Consider the following 8,208-nt stretch of genomic DNA (forward strand, 5'->3'; position numbering starts at 1 on the left):
AGCAGGAGCCCTAGTGGCATAGTGGGTACAGGCTGGGCTGCTCACTGCAAGGTCGGCAGTTTGAACCCATGAGCTGTTCTGTGGGAGAAAGAACTGGCCTCTCTCTCCCATGAAGCGTTACAGTACCAGGGCAGTTCCACCCTGTCCGAAAGGGTCACTGTGAATCGGCACCAACTCAATGGAGGTGAGTTCTTCGGTATGGGAACGAAAGCATCTCTGGTAGTGAGTTCTTCCAAATTGTCCTAGAGCGGGCCACCTGGATCCATCGCTCTTCTTCAGATTATTTGACTTAAACTTCTTGAGGGCAGCCACTAGGCTATTGATGAGAGTCCATAACCTTTGTCTGTGGTTGGTGATAGGATCCCAGAAGATTAACACTGAATGTGAGTTGAAAGAACAAATAAGTCATTTCCAGCTCTGTCCGGTACATTTAAGGATATGTCGCAGTGAGGTTCCCATGGTAGGAAAAAAATCCCACAGTGTTGGAGCTTCCTGTGGTCATATCGCCCTGCCGTCTGTCGCTGCCATGGGGAAGCGACCGCATCAGAAGGACAAGGTGTGCACTGCCTGTGCTGAGCACATTCACGTCTATGGCAGAAGGATGTCAGACATCCCCAAAGCAAAGTTCCGCCTCTTGCCTTTGGCCTCTGTAGTCTCTCCCTGCAGCCCTTCCTCTACCCAGTGTGCGCCCTGAAGGCGTCGTCTCTGCCTTGCTTGCCTTTCTCTGCCCCTGGCTCGAGAAATACGGGGGCAGCCCCAGCCTTGGAGAGAAATGAGACCCCAAGTCCCTGATTGACCTCAAAGTGGCAAAGAACCGCGAAGGCAAGTCCCACTGCCCTGTGCTGATCACCGTGTTCCCCAACGACACCCACATCATGGCAATGTCCGTGCCTGCGAGGCAGTGGAGCCTACGGACTTCCAGGATCTGCCTACCAATGAGCCCTTCTCCCGGCAGTACCTCTTCACCCTCCAGGATCCCGTCCACCTGGATACGTTGAACATGCAGAATAGCATGAAGCAGACAGACCCAGAGGATGAGAAGGCCAAGCAAGATGGGTCTTACCACCGGAAGAACATGGCACAGGGACCCGCGAGGCCGGCAGGAGCTCTACTAGGAGCTCAAAGGGGACCAGGTGCTGGCGGCCACCTTGAAGGCCCCCAAGGGGGAGAAAGTGGACGGACTGAATGCCGCCCATGACTCTACCAGGAAGGTCAGTGCCTCCGTCACCTCCACGGCCGGGGCCCCGGAGATGACGAAGACATCCTACAGGACCACTTGGTGAAGAAGGGCTCTGCGTGGCTGCACCCCAAAAGGGGCCACCTCAACCTGGAGCTGCACTGCAACCTGTCGCCCTAAACCTATGAGAACTTCATCAGGCCGTGCAAGAAGCACTACAATGACCACACCATCTCCCGCAGATCCATTCAGAACCTGGAGATCCAAGGGGGTGACCCCACCGACCCTGGCCCCGGGGGCGCATCCAGCCCACCCTATCACGCACAGGCTGGGCGGTCCTCAGCAAACTCAACTCTGGGCCCAACGGCACCAAGGCTCAGCCTTCCTCCCCTTCCCCACCTGCGCCTACCTGGACAAGAAGCATACCATTTTCGGGCGGGTCTTCGGGGGTTTGGACACCCCGATGGCCCTGGAGAATGTGGAAAGTGACCCCCAAACCGACAGCCCCAAGGAGGAGGTCCGCAGAGGCCAGTGTGGTGTTTCTGAACCCCTAGGAGGACACCAACCAATGCTCGGCTCGCCGAGGAGCCAAAAAGACCCAGCAGAAGGAGCAGGTGTGGAGCCTACCACAAAGACCAGCCAGCCCCAACGGGAGCCCCCCTGGGAGTGCAGACCTCCCGCCAGGGCATGGTCAAGTACATCAGTCCAGCAGCCATGAAGCGGGCAGCCCAGGATGAGCCACCCCCCCTCAACCATAGCTACCCCCACGGCCAAGAAGAGACCCAGGCAAGGCTTCGGGAACCTCAGCTCCTTGTAATGCTCTTGAAGGCCATGTTGCCCCTTGGAGAAAGCTCTGTGTCCTGCACCCCTCTGCGGTGAGCCCCCCAGTTCTGTGCCTGTCCAATGATCCTCCTTAGCACCAGCACCGGCGCCCTCAGCCTGTCATCCAGCTCTTCATGCCGGGTCAGCACTGCCAGCCCGCTTCTCTCCTGTCCTTTAGCCAAGACCTTCTGTTCTCTGCATGGCCCCACTGTGCGCTCTTTCTCAAGTGGGTCTGGGCCCTCATGCCTTTCTTGCTCACCCTGCCCTCCACTCAGCTCCTCTGCTCCCCCCCCCACCCACGCCCACTTCAAGGACCACCTGCAGACAGACATCTGGGTCCCTTGCCCTGTGGCTGGTATCCACATGGAGGAGCCAGTCATGGACAGAGCTGGGGGCACCAGGTATGGGGTGAGGGGAGGGCAACCTGAACCCCAGTCTGGTGGCTGCTGCCCCGCTTACATCATTTGGACCAACAGCTCTGCAGTAGGAGCGCATGGTGCGTGCCTCTTTAGTCAGCACCACCTCTGAGGGAATGTCCTCGCCCATGGACAGCTGTATTCGCAGGCCTACAGAAATGGACATGGTGGCCTGAGCCCCGCAGCCCTGCTCCATAGGCCTGGTGTAGGCCGCTCCTGTGCCCCACAGGGCTGGGGGCTTAGGGAGGAAGGCTCTGTGCCCCAACCTTTGGTTCCTGGACTCGGATCCACAGCGCGAACACCGCTTTTCAGGCAGTTGAAGATGGCAGCAGAAAGCCCAAAGATGACCGTCTAAGCCCAAAGTCCATTTCAGGGTCCGAACATGGATTGAGCCTCCCGTGAATCTCTTCTGCTCACAGTCCCGGGACTTATAAAGTGAACCATGGGTAAAATGTAACACCTGACCATTTGATTGCCCCTTTGACCCATTTAAAAATTGTTTTACTTTGTATATGTTCTGTTTCTTTTCTATTTAGGGTTTCTTATGTTTTGACCTGTCATTGTTCCTGAGGTTTTTTGATTTGTTTATAGTGCATGAAATACAGGATAGGTAAATCTATAGAGACAGATTAATAATTCCCTAGGGCCTTGGCTGGAGAGGTTGGGAAGATAGGAGATGTTAACAACAATGAATATGAAAAAGATTAAGATATTGTGAAATTGACCCCCCAAAAATCCCACAGTGTTTTCCAGAAGTTTGACATGATCCCCCGTGAAATGGTTAGCTGGGTCCTGTGGCCAGTTTCTGGGATGGCACCTGGATTGCAGCTTCCATTTGGGGCTTGTCCTTCTATCCATCAGCCCCTCAACCAACAAGTTGGGAACAATTAGCAAGTATCATGCCTGGGCCCCAGCCATGGTGTAAGAGAGAAGCTGACAACTCGGATGGTGTCCAGAGAAGAGTGGCCGGCATGGAAAAGGATCCGAAAGTGACCATCATGAGGGTGGGTAGACGGGCCGTGGGCACTGAAGATAGTGGCCAGTGGGTGGACACCTGAAGGGTTTGGGAAGGTTTACAACTTGAACTAGGTTTTACCTTTTTCCCTTCCTGGGCCTCATGAGAACAGAGCTTGGAGATCAATCAATGTCAGCTCAGTTTCAGAAACGGGAGAAAGAAGTAGTTGCTGTTGTTTGATTAGAATACTCGTATTAGAATAATTGATTAGGATAATCATATTGGAATAATCAGTTAGGATAATGTCGTATTAGCATAATCCCATCGTAAGGACAGAATTGGCACTCCATGAGGAGGGCAGGGAATCCATTGTCAAGAAGGAAGCAAAGGAGACTTGCAGAAGGCCAGCAGATGGACTGAGTGACTTCCAAGGATTTTCCCAACCTTGAGATTCCAGGATTCTAAGCAACGTAGCGCCCTGGTGCAAAGAGAACGTGCCTTGATTTTTCACGATATAAACCATCTGCTGGTCTTAGCTGTGGTTTCTCTAATCCCTGGTTCTGGTCCCCCTGGAACCCATTTCTTTATTCATTTGTTTTAATCTTCTAACTGAAATAACTGACAATTAGCATGTCTTTCTGCCTTAAAAACATTTTTAAGCTTTATTCTCTACAGAAAGAGCTTAGGTCTGTGCCGCATGGGAAAATCCCACAGCAAGTGAATAAATTAATTAATAATGAACCCCAAAGACAAAATTATATGGCAATGAAGGGCAAACCCTCCACAGTGAGTCCGCACGGCCGCCTGGTAGTGAGACTCAGCTTTGCGTCAAGTTCTCTGCCACAGGACAGACTTGCCTGACCCAAGAGTGGAGAGTGGAGCCCTTACGTTCAAACCTGCGGGAGGAACCCATGGGAAACCTGCTGATTCTCCACGGTCATAGGAGGATGGAGAGATTTAGTCTCCATGACAACGAGGGGGGAGGTGGCTGGCCATAACAGCCTCTTTACACCTGGCGCCAAGTCTTCTAACAGTGACTGGGCCTGAGGTTTGGGAGTCTGGGGCCTCCTATCTGGTGGTTAGTGACGTCAGTGGAGTGTCTGATGGAATAATTTTCTGGCAAGGATGCCGAGAGCATGACCCATAAAATACAAATTAATCTATCAGCTGTACGGGCCTAAAATAAAGGCTGATTCACAGCCACTGTTTGTTTCAGCCCCAGTGCCAACCAGAAGTCGCCCTCGGGGCCCCCCTTTCACAGCGGGCGAAGCCGACAGAGACAGAATGGGTCTCCAGCAGGCCAACCCCTTCATTTCCCCATGAGGTTTCGTTTGAAGCTCCGTTCCAAGTGGGCTTGGCGTCCCACAGGAAAGCATTAACCTTTTCCAGCAGCAGCCCTGCGCTGCCCACCAGCCAAGGCGACTGGAACGCGTCTTGTTCCAATTAGCTCTGCGCACCACTCCCGGAGAAGGGCGAGCGAGCAGAGGAAGTGAGGCCACCCGAGCGCCAAGTCGAAGCAGGGACGTCGTCTGCCGGGTCACCCGTTGGGGAAGAGAGGTACGGCAGGCGCAGAAGCCCCTCCGCCAGGTGACAGGCAGGCGGAGCTCTGTCACCACCCTCTTGGGTACCAGACACGGTGGCTCCCCTGGTCCTGAGTCATCAGGACCCTGCAAAAGGACAGAGCAGACCTGCTCCTTAGGGCGTCCAAGACTGTGAATTGTCACTGGCGTGGGCCACCGCACAAAGTCCCCAACCAGCTCTTCACCCACAGGCCACCAGGGCGCTTGTTCATGGGCCCCACTGTGATGCTGATACAGGATTAATGCATTCTGCTGTCAACCTCACGGTGGGAGGGTGGAGTCCGTTTTGATGTGCCTTCAAAGAGTGGGTGCAAAACCCACTCAGAGTTTCCAAAGCAAGCGATTTCCCAAAGAACGCCGCAGCGCTGCTCCGGCACCTATGGGTTTGCCATGAGATGGAGTGGGTTCCACGGGAACCGGTGGGTGCCAGTGGACAAAGGAGATGTGTCCAGCCAAACTGCTGAGGCCCTGTCCCAGGGGGCTGAGCTATTGGAAGGGGACACTCCTCTCCAGTCATGTGGCCGGCACTTCCTCCACCCATGGTTTCACCACCGTGGGCATCTTGCTGGAAACGGGCCTGCCATGCGAAATAGGTGTCATGGAGAAAGGTTGCAATGCGCTTGGACGGCAGGCTCTCTGTGAACTCACAGGAGACCCTGCTTACATGGTTTTGGGGGCGGGGGGAGCGTGGAGAGGAAGGGGGGTGAGGGAACTTTTGCTGACAATTGCTAGTCTGTTCTGAAAGCCAGAGGAAAAAGTAAGTACAGACGAAGTAAGAGAAAGAAATGCTCAAGGTTTCCAAGAATACTTAAATAATTGATGCCCTTCTGGCCCTGGGATGGGTGGTTTGTGTGAGTGATCGCTATGGCGGAAATCCTTTACACCACACCTTGACCGGGGGCCAGGCTGGCTCTGCCATGTCTGCAGAAGATATCCCCCGGATGCATGGTATTCCAGGACACTCAAGGTAAGGGAAAGGGACAAAGGGGGCTCTAAGACACAGGGGTGAGCGTGGCATTTTGAGGTGGAGAGGCCTGCCCGTGAGTTCCCATGTTGGTGGTGTTTCAGAGGAATTCCACGGAGCCTTTTCTGAGGGAGAGTCCCTGTGTGGTGTGATTGGCAAAGCACTATTAGCCCAAAAGTTAGTGGTTCAAACACAGAGGCACTTCTGCTTCCAGAAGGTCACAGCCTTAGAAGCCCTATAAAGGAGTTCTGCTCTGCACACAAGGGCTGGCCATAATAGAACTGCCTGGACACCAACTGGCTTGATATATAGAGATATAGAAGTTTGGTTCTCTCTAGGGCATGAATTCTGTTCCATGCAAATACCTGATCTTCCTTATTCTCACTCAGATCTCAGGGCAAAACCAGATATCTTCATTACTGGGGACACTCTCAGCTTACAATAAACTTTACTGGGATGAGCTGGATGCGGGTGGCTTGTGGGGGCCCTTGAGTATTTCTGCAAAGGCCATTGTTGTTTGCAAAGGGCTTGGGTGTGCCTAGTCTTTGAGTGGGTTGTTTTCGCCATCTCTTACCTGACACACAGTGATGGAAGGTCTGGTGTTCTCAGAGGTAGAATGAGGTGTGGGTTGGAGTCCAGTAGCCCAGGGTCTGGGCCTGGCTGTGTCATTTAGTAACGATGTGTCTCTGGCTAATCATCTAACACCTCTGCAAAGGAGAATGATGGGGTGTCTATCTTCACCTCTACCATCAAGCTTTGCCAGTCATGGCGCCCGCTGAGGGCCATGAAGTCGACGTGAATACCCCGTGCCCGCGATTTGTGTTCATGAACTTAAATAGAGGTGATTAAGTTGAACTCGCTGAACAGGTGGCTTGTACCAAGCAAGGTCGGGTGTCGTTCTGAGCAACTTTCATTTCCTGAGGAAATACAGAAAATCAGCCCCAGCAGAACCAGAAGCCGGAGCCTGAGACAGTGATGGACTTCCCACAACAGAGTGAGTAGCGCTCTGTGCTTGAGGACGGAGGCTGGCTTGTGGACTGGGGTGCCTCTGGGTATGGACTTTAGGGAACTGGGGTTGCTGCCCCACAGAGCTGAAGGTGGGTGACTTCCGGTTGAGGCTTATTGTAGAGTGGGGCAGTTATTAGCAACTCTAAAAGAACTTGGTAGTATGTCCTGGCTGAACAGCTGGATCCTGAGGATTTTGACAGGGATTGTGATCTGTTCACTTCCTTACTAAACACCGCCATCGTGAGCACTGTCTGTGAGTTTTGTGTGGCCACGGCGATGAATTATCCAACCCAGTAGCTGGCGGAAAGGTACAGAGCGCTGAACAAGAGGCAGTAGGTGAAAACTAGAGAGCTGTGTGAGACAGAGCAGTAACGCTTACCTTCTGCTAGTTGAGCCTCCCCTTTGCCCACGATTACATCCTTTGTTAGTGATTCAACCATCCTGACGATGTGTCTAAGGCGAGGGAGCACCGTGGACACGGGGTCCTTAGCACATGTGCCGGCAACACTGCTGGCTTGCACGGAGCAGCTCCCTGGACTATTTAAAGGAGAGCTGCGAAGACAGCAGAAGTCATGGAAGAGGGCAGGAGAATGAGATGCAGCCCCCTGGGCTCGGAGCTCCGAGCTACACGGGATCTGAACCTGGAGGGGCCGTGCTTCCTGGGAAGGGCCAGGAAGCTGGCAGAAGAAGCCCTGCAGCCTTGACCAGCCAGTATCCGGCTGGTCCGGGAAAGGCCTTTCCCCGGTGCTCATTACCGTGTCTTGCAGTGCTGGAGAAGCCGGATAACAAGCGTGGAGGCTTATGATGGAGCAGAAGCAACAAGGACAAGAGCAGGTTCTGGATCCGGCCTCCGGGCTGACTGAAACACGACGGCTGGCTGATTGTACAGCCTTTCTGAAGTCTCCGCTTCCTCATGGACAGTGTCTCCTGATAAAGGGGAGCGGGGGTGGTAAATGGGTTCCCCCCCTCGCCCGCATCGCCTCACACTTTTGACAGGCCGTCCCCATCATCCTTTGGTACTTCTTCCTGCCCAGCATGTCTGGCTGACACAGTGGAGAAAAGGGCCAGGCAGTCAGTCCTACTCTGTTCCAATAGGAAGACCCAGGTACCCACTGACCCTTGCTGCTATTGTATATGACTAACCCACAAAGGCGGCCCAAGAGCCTGCTAGTTGCACTCACACCCACTCTGGTGCTGGCTACGTGACCATGGCCCTCGGAAAGACAATCCAACCACCTACACGGGACCTCAGCCAAGGCTGCCCACGCTCAGGCCTTTGGGTCCCT

At 53.8% G+C, this 8,208-nt stretch overlaps 1 pseudogene; it reads left to right on the forward strand.

Annotated features, from left to right (window-relative positions):
• Positions 1 to 526: 526 nt before the first annotated feature.
• Positions 527 to 1,994, forward strand: LOC142457042 (RING-type E3 ubiquitin-protein ligase PPIL2 pseudogene; annotated as a pseudogene).
• Positions 1,995 to 8,208: the final 6,214 nt, after the last annotated feature.

Source organism: Tenrec ecaudatus, chromosome 9 (genome assembly GCF_050624435.1).
Source record: "Tenrec ecaudatus isolate mTenEca1 chromosome 9, mTenEca1.hap1, whole genome shotgun sequence".
Classification (NCBI taxonomy): domain Eukaryota; kingdom Metazoa; phylum Chordata; class Mammalia; order Afrosoricida; family Tenrecidae; genus Tenrec; species Tenrec ecaudatus.